Raw genomic sequence first — 15363 nt, 5'->3', positions numbered from 1 at the left:
AGGTTTTCAGCTTGCTGGAGCGTGAAGACAGCACTGCATCCTGCCCCGGGATCTGGCTTTCCTGAGGGCTCCTGAATGTTATGCCAACAACTTAAACTTAACATCCAAAACGTTCTCAGCCACATTTGTCCTGCTGTCTGCTGCTCTTGAAAGTACCACCTTGCTTGCCAGTCAGGAGGTGGCAGATCTATTTTTTATGCCAAATACCTCCAACTAGCTGACTGATTTAAACCTGTTCGTGAGTTCAGCTGACTGGAGGACAGAAGAGAAGTATGTGTTGTGAACAACTCTGGAAACAGAGAGCAACACATCACAAGATTATGGATTTATTCCATACAATAGCTTTTGAAATATTGGAAAAAATACTATGTCCCTCAGCCTTACTTTTTTTTTTTTCCCTGGAGGAAGAGAAGGAGGCTATAAATTGCAAGAGTGGGTGGTTTTTTTTTTTTCTTTAATGCTAATTCATTTTGCATGAATACTGTTTACCAGATGCCTTTGTAATATTTCAGTAACACAACGTTTATGCCTAAGATGCTAATGTTAGGCGTTTGATTGTTGTAAATGATTTTTTTAAAAAAAAAATCTTTTCAAATTACAGCTGCTAAATGGTGGAGCCTGTTTTTCTAGCCTCTTGAATACATCCGCTGTCTCCATCTGTTTCATTCTGTCAAATCTGCAGTTCCCTCTCACATCTTGTCAAGGTCATCTGCAGATCTAAGTGTCAGAGCTTAGGTCACACAGAACAGGTCTTCAGTGCGGAAATACTATCTTCTCTTTTCTTTTTAATTTTAATTTAAATAGTTAACACACATCAGCAGTTCCGGTCTCTTTGCTTGCAGTTGCTAGCTATTGCAAGGCTTCAGCACAAACGTGTTGTATGAGCCCAGCCTGATACACTGAACAGTGGTGATGATGAGTAGTAAATGGGCAGGGAAGCGGCCCTGAGCATGATGCCGAGGACTGCCCTGCTATGGTCTCTCCTAAGCTTCTACTTCTGAAAGTTTCTTAAAATTTTGAAAGTTTTATATTCCCTTGCCTTTTAACTTCTCATTGAGAACAGCTATGTGATTAGAAATATTAAGTGTTATATAAAATAAATGAAAACTCTGAAAGTTACAAAAGTATTTAAACTACAGAGCTGCTACCATACAATTTGTGGACAGGTGTAACACCATGCAAAAATCTCATGTTATTTCCTAAAAATCTCCAGTAATCCAGTAATCCTGTTCTGTTAACAGCATTTCACAATTGTACATAATTGTACATAAATAAAAAACAAAATTGTAAAAAAACAAAATTGTACATAAATCCCCAAAGCAGCAATTTTTTTCTGTTATTGTTCCAATAGGTTCCTCTCTCCAATACCATCTGAACAAGTAGATGGCAATTGCATATTTGATGGTACTATATTTTAAGTCCTAAAGCTATATTTTAATGTAGCAATGTCCTTAGTTATATTAATGTGTTCTATATTGGTTTTCAAAATACTTAGAATTCTGTCTGGGGACAAACAGTATTGGTAGTTACCTCTGCTGAATGGCTGCAGATTTTCAGCAAGCTGCAAGTTGAGCTTTGGTGTTCTCTTATTTGCATATGTACAGAGCAATCATTTCTTAAGTAACAAAATGTTTATAAACGTACATCTTCAACAGTGGTGCTAACAAACAGCACATCAGTCCTTATGTAAGAATCTTCAGGACTTTCTGCTGTGCTCCTCTCTCTTTAGCGGCTCATTCTCATGTCAACAAATTATTTCCCATCTTGGAGAGAGAGGCTTTAACAAACAGCAAGAGCATTAGATCCTTTTGTGCTGTGCTTTTCCGCACTAAGGCCTGGGGAAGCCCTAAATGCCAGGGTAGGGCTTTGACTTGTATCATTTTCTTACAAGTCTTGGCTATAGTGATAGCATTTCAGTTTAGACCTCTTTACAAACCATTTCTAAAGAATAATCTCTGAAATTTATATTAAAATAGTAAAGAATGGAAATAAAATACTAAAGTTATGCTGTTTTTTTCTCTGCAGAAGATCTTTTACCTTTATCCTGATCCTTCAGTTATTGAAGTCAGTGCAAAAACTCACTGATTTGAGCATGTGGTCATCAGGTATTTATAAATCAAGAACTTTACAGTTTGGGTCTGTTGCAGTACTTGTTTTCAGTAATTTTGTTTGTACTTTGTGTTCTTCAGTGCTTATGATGTATCTAGAATATTTTTGGGCTACATCTGGCTGGTGACTGATCACCAGTGGTGTTCCTCAGGGTTCAATTCTAGGGCCAGTTCTGTTCAATATATTTATCAACAACCTGGATGCAGGAGCTGAATGCACCGTTAGCAAATTTGCTGCTAATACCGTACTGGGAGGAGCTGTTGACTCTCTTGAGGGACAAGAGGCCTTGTAGAGGGATCTAGATAGAGTGGAGCATTGGGCAATGATTAATGGGATGAAATTTATCAAGTCCAAATGACAGATTCTGCACCTAGGATGGAATAATTAATGCCAGGCACAAGTATAAACTGGAAGAGAAGCGGCTGGAGAGCAGCCCTGCAGAAGGGGATCTGGGTGTGCTGGTGCAGAGCGGGCTCAACGGGAGTCATAGCGTGCCCCAGCAGCCACGAGGGCAAACCGCATCCTGGGGTGCATCAACCAGAGCATAACCAGCCGGTCAAAAGAGGGGATTATCCGCTGGATTCAGTGTTGGTGCGGCCTCACCTTGAACACTGTGTGCAGTTCTGGGCCCCACAATTTCAGACGGATGTGAACGTCCTTGAATGCATGCAGAGGAGAGCAGTAAAGCTGGTGAAAGGGCTGGAAGGAATGTCCTATGAGGAGCGGCTGAGGACTCCTGGTTTGCCTAGTCTGGAGCAAAGGAGGCTGAGGGTCCTTATTGCTCTCTACAACTTCCTGAGGAGGGGAAGTGGAGAGGGAGGTGCTGATCTCTTCTCCCTGGGATCCAGTGATAGGATGCATGGGAATGGTTCAAGGCTGCTCCAGGGGAGGTTTAGACTGTACAGTAGGAAGCATTTCTTTACTGAGAGGGTGGTCAAACACTGGAATAGGCTTCCTAAAGAGGTGGCCAATGCCCCTTGCTTGTCAGTGTTTAAGAGGCATTTGGACAATGCTCTTAATGTGCTTTAGCTTTTGGTCAGCCCCGAACTGGTCAGGCAGTTGGACGAGATGATGGTTGTAGGTCCCAACTGAAATATTCTGTTCTATTCTAAAATATCAATATTGAAAATAATTTGTAAATTGTTAAGCTTTGCTTGATAATTTAACAATAACACAGAAAAGTGTCTTAGCATAAGCTGTACATGATGTGATCAGCAGCTCATTGCCATGAGCATAGAGGAGCCGTAACAGGTGGTGAAACTCCAGTGACCTAGTCAGCGAAAACACCCTGACTTGGACCTTATGTCTTATGTCCAAGTGTGAAACTTGCCAGACGAGAAAATGGAAGAGGCTCCCTGGGTCACTAGCAACACTCTGTCAGCCTGAGAGGGACATTGGAGTCATTATGGGATGCAGGGATAGGGATTCTTGGGATTATGCAAGACTTCTTATAAAATGCTTAGTGGAGGGGTAAAGGAGGATCAAGGTGATTTGAGGAGGAAGAAATGTGAGAAGATGGGGAAGAGGTGACAAAAAGAGACAGTTGTGAGGCTGCTGGTCAGTACGCTTATCTGGCCATGCCCTGTATGTGATCACTGCTGCCTGTCCAGTCTTGTTACTGAACTCCATTTCTGACTGTTTTCCTGGGCAAGGGTCTGTCTGTTCTGTGTAGCTGGATATCTAAGTGCCAGCAGCTGGAGGGGGAACTGGGGGTCACAGAGGCCCATGCTTCCATGATACCAGCAGCTAGAAAGACTGGAGTGTGTCATGGTCTGAGGGCCAGCAACTGGAGAGAAGGCCAAACATCATAGGTGTCCGTGTATCTGGAGAGGGAGAGACTGCAGTGCGTGCATATTGTGTGGATGCATATGCCATCGTGTGTGGTTGCTAATGAACATTAAGCTGGACTAGCAGGCTAGTAGAATAGGAGGCTTGGAAGCCGGGTACTGAAGCAGCTGTGAGGCTCCTGGAGTATGCATACTGGAGAGACCAGAGCACCCTGACTGTTGGCTATGGGAGGGACCAGGAGGCCCAAGCCAGCTGCTTGAAGGACCCGTGGGATCAGGGAACGACCTACAAGAGAGCCCGTTTTCACGTGCCTTTGTGCATGAGGCGACCGGAAGACTAGGGGATTCAGGGGCCAGGTACTAGATAGCCTGTCTAAGGGGGTTACCAGAGTCATAGTGTGTGTGTGTGTGCAGGCAACCCATGTGGGGCTACTGGCCTCAGGGGTTTATATGTCTGGATGCCAGCAACTGGAGATACCGGAGGATCCAGAGGCCAGTTACTGGATGGACAGAGTGTCTAAGAGCAGTTGCTGGAGGGATCTGTATTGTATCCATGTACTTGTTCCTACTAATGGGCTTTCATCCTAATTAGCCGAACAGGGGAGCAGGATGTGGCTGTCAGTGCTGTTGGTGATTGTGTGAGGGCTGCAGTTCTGTCTGTGTATCTGTGTGGCTGGGTATCTATGTCTGTGTGTACTGTGTGCATCTCCAGCTATTGAGAAAACATGGCTGAGGCCTTACTACTGGCTGGACCCAGAGCAGTGACAGCCTGGCTCTACTGGGCAACAAGATTAGGTACCCTCTAGTAATTATTGCTGTTTGGGTTATTGTGGTGGTATTAGATCTAGACACAGAAAGGCTGAGTTTTTAGGAAGGAAAAGAGTATAAGCAGCAGCAAAGTATACTAGAAAAGAGTATGGAGAAAATGAGAAAAGGAAGAAAAAAAAGATAAACACTCCAGAGACACCTATTCAGAATTGTAGAACAATGGACTGTGTTATAGCAAGGCTATATATATACACAATATATACAATATACACAATATATACAATATACACAATACATACAATATGCACAATACAGTAATTTTATACATTATTGTAAATGCTATTGACTGGATGCTTAAGGAAGAAAATAAGAGCATTTATTCATGCATGGCATGCTTTTAAGTAGCATAAATTATAACGTATCTTCACAGGGGAATCTACAACATAATTGCAAGGTATCCCAGGATGGAGATTCTGTTCCTTTGTGCCATAGGAATGTAATAGTTAAAGTGTCTGAGTACGGTTTATCATCTGGAACTTATAGCTTTTATGTACTTCTGAAAGTTGCCAAAGAGATTCTGCATCATAGAACATGCACATTTTATATGTGTCTGAAGCACAGGGGTAGCAATTCTTTCATCAAAAAATTTCTGCTTAATCAGAAAAAGTTGCATTTGACAAACACAGCAGTGATAGCTTCCTTGTTTGGCTGTTCCTTTTTTCCTCATTTGATTGCGTAAGTAGAAGCCCAAATCTCAAATGCCCTGGCTTAGTCAGCAAAGGTGGGCTGCAAATCGTAATGGGATAACCTTGGACTTTTTGACACTGATTGCCTTCTTTCTTTACCTGAGGTAACAATGCAACATTCACTTGCAATGAGAAAAATCATGGTGAAGAATGATCGTGGTAGCAGCATATTCTCTCCAGTTTTAGGTGCAGTGTCCTGTAAAAGGGATGTTGCACTAGGATGACCTCTGTTGTGGCTCCTTCATTTGGGCTGAACACAGTGTTGGATTTATGTCTGGCCACTTTTCCGTTTGACACAGTCTGCTCCTCTTTTGCATCCTGCTTTGCTTCGTCATAACAGAAAAATGATGCCATCTTAGTTTGTGTATTTTGAAAATGGATTGTAATAATGGAAGTCATAGCTTCTTCACGTACTGTTGGAATAAATTTTTAGTGTTCATGTTACTTTGCAAAGCTAGGAGAACTAAGAGCTGAATTCAGAAAGCTTATATGAGCACAGCAGTTTTTGCTGTATTTTAGGCTCTCTGCTGGATACAGAAGATAATTGGAAGTCATGCATTCGGGAAGTTGACTTTCTAATCTCAAGTTTAAAATCAAAGTTTTTGAACCTAAATGCCTTTGAAATCACTGAAGCTAATGGATGCTCAGTATCCAGAATCTAAGGCCACTTATTTACATTCTTCATTCTGGATCTAGCATTCCCATGCCATTTTAAAAGATTGTCTCTAATAAATAATGAAAGCTTAAATTCTGATTGGTTAAGCTATTATGACTGCCATTAAGGTAATACCTGAAGCAAACTTGTTCTGAAACAAGGACTAGATCAGAAATGCAGATGTTTACCGTATATTCTATACATTAAAATTATTGCACTTTCTCTGTGGAGCTTTCTGGAAAGAAATCATTGAATCATAGAATGCTTCGGGTTGGAAGGGGTCTTAAGACCTTTAAAGGTCATCGAGTTCCAACTCTCCTGCCATGGGCAGGGACACCTCCCACTAGAGCAGGTTGCTCAAAGCCCCATCCAGCCTGGCCTTGAACACCTCCAGGGGTGGGGGATCCACAGTTCTCTGGGCCACCTGTTCCAGTGCCTCACCACCCTCACAGTAAAGAATTTGTTCCTCGTATCTAATCTAAATCTCCCCTCTTTCAGTTTAAAACCATTACCCCTCGTTCTATCACTACATTCCCTGATAAAGAGTCCTTCCTCATCTCCCCTGTAGGCCCCCTTTAGGGACTGGAAGGCCGCTGTAAGGTCTCCCCAGAGCCTTCTCTTCTCCAGGCTGAACAACCCCAACTCTCTCAGCCTTTCCTCATAGGAGAGGTGCTCCAGCCCTCTCATCATCTTTGTGTCCCTCCTCTGGACCCGTTCCAACAGGTCCATGTCCTTCCTGTGCTGAAGACTCCAAAGCTGGACGCAGTACTCCAGGTGGGGTCTCACCAGAGCAGAATAGAGAAATACCAGTGCATGCTTTGGGGAGGTCTTGGGGGGTGCACCAACTGCTTGTTTATGTTCTGAAGAATAGATAGTGTCCAAAATACATTTTATTAATTGTACATAATTAGATAATCTCTAAAGCTGCATATAGCACTTCTAACACTCTAGATACACCGTACCTCTGCAACTACTTAGTATATGTAGGGTTTCTAGGTGCATTAATGTTCAGGACTTCCTGTAACATTTCTAGTAGGAAAAAGGAGATGTGAGTAGGAGACCTGTAGGTGGCCTCAAGACTTGCCTGTTTTGGTAAACTGGTACTCTGATGTCTTCACCCTTGTTAAATTATTGCTGTTTTCAGGTGCACTTGTTTCAAAGCTGCGATACAAAAATAACCTCATACAGCATATGACAGATGCCACAATAATGTTTGGGATTATTGTCATTCTAGTTTCCTCTGCCTGGCACGTATTAAATTTGGATGGTATAATGTCTCTTGTGAAATAGAACACTCGTAGATAACCTGAAAATGTGGCACTGCAATTTTTTTTCCTATCAAACTAATTTCCTTTAAACCTGTATGTTCTTGAGCAGCATCCATCAGATCTTGTCAGCAACACAATGAGGCACCTACTGTATATTGTCAGTGGAATACCAATTAGCCTTTAATTTTACCACATGTCCAATCAAAAGAGCTATTGCTTTCACATGATGGCAGAAGGTCATTAAAACAAATGATCTTGCTGCCAGACAATGACAACAAGACCACAGCTCGGTAAGTAGTGTATCCGTTATTGGGCGCTGACAGCACGCTAAATGCTGTGCTGCACTCGCTTTTTCATTCTGACTTGTTTCAGGTGATCTGATGGCCTGAGAGCTATAGCTAAAACATGCTCTCCTAACTTAACCTTTTAAGATGCAGTACTATTTGCCTCAGACGTAAAAGTACATGGGTACTTTTAATGTCATAGCTGTCAAATTCTGTAGCTTTTCCTTTGCTTTCAGCTGTTGCTTGCAGTTTTAGTTCTTAAGAGTCCCTTCTAGAAGAAACAACAGCCTGTCCTTTAGCACCCTAAGTGATTGTTCTCCAACCCTGTGAAAATGAGTGCTGGTGAATTACTTAAGATGTTTGTCTGGGTTCAGTCAGCTGGTTCTCTTAAGTCTTTCACTTCTCATTCTGCTGTGAACCATGACTAGTTCAATGCTGTCTTCCTCTTGGGACATCAGAGAATTTTCAGGTTCTGACTTTCCCATATTTCTCATCCTACTCAGTTTTGAACTGTCTTCCCATAAGACAATTACCTGGCTTCCATTCTTCAGCTGGAGAGCAAAGTACTTTGCAAAATTCCAGAGTCATGCAGTTACTATTGTATAATTGGAAGGTGCTTTTCACAGTTCTGAGTCAATCACACAAAGTTACTAAAAATGTGTTAATGCTTTTACATCCAAAACATAACGAAACTCTACATACTGATAAGAGATACTAATTGCCCTACCAATTATGCTTTCAACAACCCTGTGCAAAAGTTAAATAGAGAAATAAAATGGGAAGTAGAGCATAAGTGACAGCAAAAATCATCCTACTCTATATGTCAGAATTTCAGCCTTTGCCATTTTTTCTGTGCTGAGTTGTTCTGCTGGTTTTGCTCAACAATGCCATCAACACTGAGAGCTCCTGCAGAGGTGCTGCACTGGTAGCAATCAGAAAAAAAAGGATTTTTATGCTTACTGTACAATAGTCAAGTTTAGGCATCCAGTTTATGGTGTGGGTTTTTTTCTGGGTTTGTGTGTTTTGGTTTTTTTTTGGTTTTCTTTTTTTCTTCTGGAGTATGCTTTCTGCTTAACTTCTTGTTTGAAACCAAAACTTGCACTGATGGTAAATGGTCCTGTGAGAAGTTCTCAGCATGTCTGTAAATCAAGTTGCAAGTGAGCATCCAAAAAAATGAGCATTACCATGAGCATCATTGACCAGATGACCACATCTCTTCCCCCTCCTCCACAGCTGAGGAGAGTTTATTTTCTTCAAAGTGTCACCAGAATGCTTTTAACAGAGAAGAAGAAAATGATGTAGAGGTTACAGAAGTCAGTTGTAGTCTCCAAGCGTCCTGATAATAAGTGGTTCTTTTCATAAGTCGTGCCCTAAGAAAGGGTGGTGCTTAATTCACCGAGGGCAGAGATCAGAGGTTTGGGTTAGAGACTTACAGATACATGGAAACCATTGACTGTACCATCTGCTCTAACCAACCCAGAAGGGTGTCTTGACCTGATGAAATGGGAACGTGCTGATACAGTGTAGCATGGCTCTAGTAAGTCTGATTTTTCACTGAGCTGTATTCTAAAAGCTTTACTTGAAGCCATTGACCTGTTGCCCAAGGATTAACGTTGACTAAACTATTGCAAGTTGGTGAAAGGATGGAGCAAAAGTGAGACCTGAAGTGAGGGAAGTCCTCTCCTCTAGGGAAAATGTTTTAACTAACAGTGTAGTTGTGGGAAAAGGAGAAAGGTGTTTTTTCATCGTCTTGTGACTTATACCCTCAACTCAAATTTGGGGGATTCAGAAAAGCCTTCAGGTATTCTTAGTGCTCTATCTCCTAAGTGGTACTGCTTGGATCATAAAGAGGGGAATGCAGATCTGTAAGAATTTGCATGAGTTATATGTAATGTAGAGATCTTAATACCTACCTGTTGTGAATGCACAACTCCATACTGAATTTTGTTTTCTAACGTTTATTTTAAAGCCCTAAAGTACTGCTTATTTAATCACATGTTTAGGAGGGAATGTCAGTATTCATGTCTTTAAAATACACTTCTAGTTATTTTTTCCAGGAAAAAAAATGAAAATTTGATCCACATGCACCTTAGTATTTCAGAAATGTGCAAGGAAAAGAGAAGGCCATGGATCACTAATCTAGTAATCATAAGTATTAAAAAACAGTAAGCCAAATGCTGAAAGAAAGCCTGAGAAACCTTGAAGTAGATTAATCCATCTACTTCAGTGGCAGTTTCATGCTGCGAGGAGGGTAATTACTGTAGGGTTTGTAGTGCTGCTGGAGAGGGTTGGGTGCAGCAGTGGACCTTTCTGTGAGCAGTCAGCACTATATAGATATAGATATCTATAGATGTTTGCAACTTCAAAGAACTATACAGCTATGAATTGAATAATTTCTATAACATCGTGTAGTAGTTTCTCATTGTTATTTGCCCCATTTTACAGTTGGGGAAAGTGAAGAAGAAGTCAGGTGACCCTAGGCCATGAAAAGAGAGACAAAAGCACCTTGAGTTCCCGGCTCTGGAACTTGTACTAGAAGAGCACTACACCTCTTTCTTGTTCAAACTAAAGAAAGGAGGGCGGAGGGAAAGGAGGAAAGTTTGATTCTGGTCGACAACAAAAGGAAAGGGAGGGCTGTTTATCTCTTATCATCTTGCCTCACCTTGCTAAGGATTTAGTTAAGTACGTTTGGTGGTGGTGGGTTTTTTGGTGTTTGTTTTTAAATATGTTGTCTAGCTTACTGATGCGGTTGTCACTTCTCAGTGTGTGGTTGGAGGTAAGTAATCAAGCAAATAGTGATAGAACAAGACGGAATGGCTTCAAGCTGCAACAGGGTAGGTTTAGACTGGACATTAGGAAGAAATTCTTCACAGTAAGAGTGATCAGACACTGGAACAGGCTGCCCAGGGAGTGGTTGAGTCACCATCCTTGGATGAGTTTAAGAGACGCTTAGATGTGGTGTTGGGGAATATGGTGTAGGGAGGAACTTTGTAGAGTAGGGTAGATGGTTGGACTCGATGATCCCAAGGGTCTTTTCCAGCCTGAATGATTCTATGATTCTATAATTTTGTGAAAGTCTCTACTCTTTTAAGATTAAAATAATAATAAAAGTTACCTTCTGATGTCAGAGGTTCAGCAATCTTTGCTTTCATTTTTTGAAATGAACTGTAGGCCCAGAAATTCAAACCAGCCTTTTTCAAATAACTCAAAAAGCTGAACAACAGGTATTTCTGGACCATATTTCACACTTTATCGCATCTTTCTGGACTCGTGATGAAGCCTCCACAATTGCTAGTGCTGCAGTCATCAGCCAGAGAAGGCTCCAATAGGAAGATGCAAAATGCAGAAAGGTCTAATACTGCATTTAGAGCAATGATCGCTATATTATTTCCTGCAGATGCTTCCCTCATCACTTTGTCTGTTTTTCTCTTCAGGAGCAGAGAGGGAAAGATGAAGCTTTACGTACTTGAAAACAACCAAAATATTTCATTGCACATGCAGCCCCCTTTTTTGCTTTGGGCAGGAGAGAAGGGAAGGATAAAGGAGAGGTCCAACAATTTGAGATGTAATACTGAAGACAAGTCACGTTAATAGTGCTTAATTAGTTTATAGGCAGCTTTGTAAAGCACAACTAGTGTTGTGTGGATGGCAGGTACAAACAAGCTGTCTGTTCTGAGCACATGAGTCTGCTCTAGTCCAGAAGCCAGAGACTATATTAGCAAGTCACTGAGATGGAACTCATCTCCCTGGTCTTCTCAAAGAACTTACTAGTCCAGGTTTGGTGTCATATTAATGCAGTCACACATCTGTCGACAAAACTGGCTTGTGTTTGCCCACAAAGTTATACAAAAATAAAAAAGAAACTCTTCTTTATGGGCAATCCATTTCACATACTACAAAGTATGCTTAAGTAAGTTTGTGAGCTGAAGCAATTTGAACAGTGGAATATGTAAGTAAGCAGACGTATATACAGATATACACATACATATAAAATGTGTTGCTGAGAGGCTTAGGATGATTTGGTTGAAGAGGTAAAGGTGGTTAGGAGTTAAGTTGGTGGTATCCTCTTGATTGTATGGAAGATCTTCCTGTCAGCTAGGTGAGCTGCAAGTGAAGGGGTTAACCACTGAATTATTATTACTGGAAATCTGTTCCAGCACCTAAATAGTGGAAGCCCTGGTGTTTGATTTTGTGCTTCCTGGCAACAGAAATTCATCTTGTGCCTTGGTCAAGAATCAAACTGAGGGGTAGGGAAGGGTGATGGTAATAATGTCACAAAACTTGTCAAAAGCTTGTTGCTTGCTAAGTAGCCATTGAAATGAATCAGACCATCTACTTAGAAAGTATCAAAAATAAATAAGAGGATAAACTGACTGCTGAGGTCTGATAGTGTTCCTCGGCCCTACGTAGCTTTGTTCTGCAGGCTTTTGATCAAACCTTTTGTAAAACAGGTGTACGCTTTCGTAACTTTTTCTCCATGGTAGCTACTCACTTACTTGTGGTCTTTGGTTACCTACTCACAGAACAGCAGGTTATGGACATCAGTCTTTCTCATGCTTCCTAAAATAAAGTAATATACAACGGTGTTACAAAGTGGAGGAGAGAGAAAACTCTGTTGCTAATAGAATAATGACAACCAAATTGTGTTTTGAAATATAGTATTATTTATGGAATACCTTAGCTATCCAATTTTATTGTAAATGACATTGTTAATCTTGAATTAACTCATACTTTAAGGTGTTAATTTTCACTTTTCTCTGATGATAGTTTAGTGCCTGAACACTTACTCCACTAAGTCCATGTAGGATATTGTTCATTTGAAGCTGAGGAACAATGTTGGGACAGATTCTCAATAATTATTGTTCTATATATATGTACTGTTCATTCTAATTATGGGCAGCTGAGAATGCAGCTGCAAAATCATCATATCATTCAGTATACTGTTAGTATTCATTACTGGCAAGGTCTTTTAATTTTTAGAATACAGTATTTTAAGCTCTCTATATTCCTTGTGTCTCTCCACAGATGTTTTGAACGTTATTGTCAAAACTGAAATTTTACAGACTCTGGACACAATATTTTTTTATTTAGGGTCTTATTGTGGAAAAAAAATAATAATTTTTGAATTAAGTAAATGTTTATAAGAACATGTATACAAACATTATAACAAGGCAAAAGCTTATAATTAGGAACTGACAGTCAGAGACTTTAAACAAGTCTGCCATCTTCCATGAAAATACATAAACAGAAAGCAAAAGCAGAAGAGCAACTTTAAAAAGTTGCTAGGTTTGAAAGCTTTAAAAATGGTGAAAGGATAATTCATTGTTCAGACCTGAAGGTATGTTTCTGAACAAGGGGGAAAAAAAGATACATATTACCTATCTAAGAGAAGAAAAAAAAGCTTCTGCCAACCTTTACTATTTTGGATACTGTATTCTTTCAGAAGCCTTAGTAGCTTTGCATTGTTAATGTTTAAAATTCCATTTTCTTTTTTCCTTACAAATAAATCTTCTAAAAGTATTTTATCTGTGGTGGTTTTGACCACATTTGCAATAGTTATTTTGATTGAAAGTTACTTCTCCACAATCATAGAAAAAATGTAGCTAACAACTCTTTCTCCTGAAGACATCATTCCCTTTGCTACTGTTACGCTATATAATTTATGATGTCACTATGTAGAAAGTCTGATGGTTTTAACACTTTGTACTCTAAAGGGGAGGAAGTAGCATTCTTTTCCTTTCAACCTTTTTCACTCCCAAGGCAGTTTTGCTCTCAGACAGCGTGTGTTGATCCAAATCTGCAATTCTCAATTTTGTTTTCATTTTCTCTCTGTACTTTTTTATATAAATTGCAGGTTTTATGTCTTATAAATGGCACTGTTTACTGTTTCCCTTGAAGTGTATCCTGTCTTCCCAAAGCTCTTTTCTCAAGCCTAAAATCCACTGATTTAAGTGAGCAATTTTTTATATTTTGATTAATTTTATATCATTAAAAATAGGGTTAGAAGCCACAGTAAAAAGAATCTTCATTAATAAAGGTCATTTCAAACTGTAAAATTCACAAGATCGATTACGCAGCGCTTGTCAGGCAGCACCTGGAGTACTCTGTTCAGTTCTGGTCCCCACAATTCAAGAAAGATGTGGATTGCCAGGAGATGGTCTAAAGGAGCCACAAAGATGATCAAAGGGCTGGAGAACCTACCCTGTGAGGAAAGTCTGATGGGGTTAATCCCTCCCCAGACAGGAGAGGGCTCAGAGGGACCTCATCACAGTATTCCAGTATTTGAAGAGTGGCTACAAAGAGAATACCCTTTTCAGAAAAAGAATTTGTTGAAACATTCCTGCCTTGGTTTAGAAGTGAGTCGGAAGCTTTGGTGACTTATCAAACTAAATGTAAGCACTGCATTTCCAGTCTTCAATATGGATATTTTTTTAGAACCATATATTCAAAATTTGCAAGCATATTTTTATTTGAAAAGTGATTGCTTGAAATAATTATTTCATTACTACACAGGCATTGTGATAGAAGGAATAGCAGCCTCTCAGTTTGTCTGTGCTTTCATTGATAAAAAAAAATGGTTATAACTTTAACAGCTCCAATTTCATCATGATTAGCTGCACATTTTGGAAGCTTGGCAGGAGACAGTCTTTGGGTTTGAGAGGTGCCTTTTACTGCCATTATAAAAATTTCTATAGCATTGGCAGAATTACAAACTGCCAGGAATCATATTTTTTTCCATGTACTGTATATTGTACAGATCAGGGTTTTTCACTTCCTGCCAAAAGCCTTGACATCTGATAGCACTGCATGCGTATTAAGAAGATATCCTGAATCTTCATTCCGTACAGAATTCAAAGCCTGAATGGATCATGCACAAAATCGATCTTCTCCTCTTTAGAAAGTCTGTGGGGAGTAGGAACCGATCAAGTAATAAGTTAATCCTGTGCTTTACTTCTTGTTTTCACTATGATCTGTACCCTTTACTCTCCCTATTAATAAAATTGTCTCTTACTTCACAAAGAATATGCACAAGTTCGGCTGAGAAGACATCTAGGATGGATACGCGAGCCACCTGTGAAGTTACACAAGGAAAGCACCACTTAAAGTTTCTTTGTTGTTTAGCCCACTAAAACAGGACATGCCAGATGTAAACAACCCTTTAAAAAGGAAAAGAAAAAAAAAAAAAAGATAAATCTGGCATGTCTTGGAAACCTCTTTGTGGATATAATAGCTAACCATTGTAGGGCTCCATCAGAACATCTGATGATTTAATCTCCCACCTTAAACTAATGGCATCAGAAACCTTTGCAGATGTCCCAGTTTATATTCCACTAATATTTATTCCTGTGGTACCAAGATGTTAAGTTTACTGATAGGAAAAAATTAAAAAAAAGAATATTAGAGAGATAGCAAGCTGTTATAAATCAATCTGACATTTAGACAAATCTGAGCTATGCTGGTCAGTGCATGCATCACAGCAAACAATTTCTATCTGGTAGCCTTACAAAATCTTGATCAATAAAATTGCAATAACATGGGTACAGAATGAATTTCCTGAATTATAGGATTTGATTTTCATAATCATTGTGAAGGTGTTGAGAAACTGTAGAGCTGCCGTGGCAGTAGGGGCTCGTGGCGTACACTGATGTATTTAATGCATAGGATCACTGTAAAGCAACTGCAGCTGCCTGGCAAGAAGTAAGGCAGGGGAGCTCTGTGGACATAACTGATGTGAATACAGCAGCC

This window comes from Numenius arquata, chromosome 4 (genome assembly GCF_964106895.1).
Source record: "Numenius arquata chromosome 4, bNumArq3.hap1.1, whole genome shotgun sequence".
Lineage (NCBI taxonomy): Eukaryota > Metazoa > Chordata > Aves > Charadriiformes > Scolopacidae > Numenius > Numenius arquata.
This window is presented reverse-complemented; position numbering follows the sequence as displayed.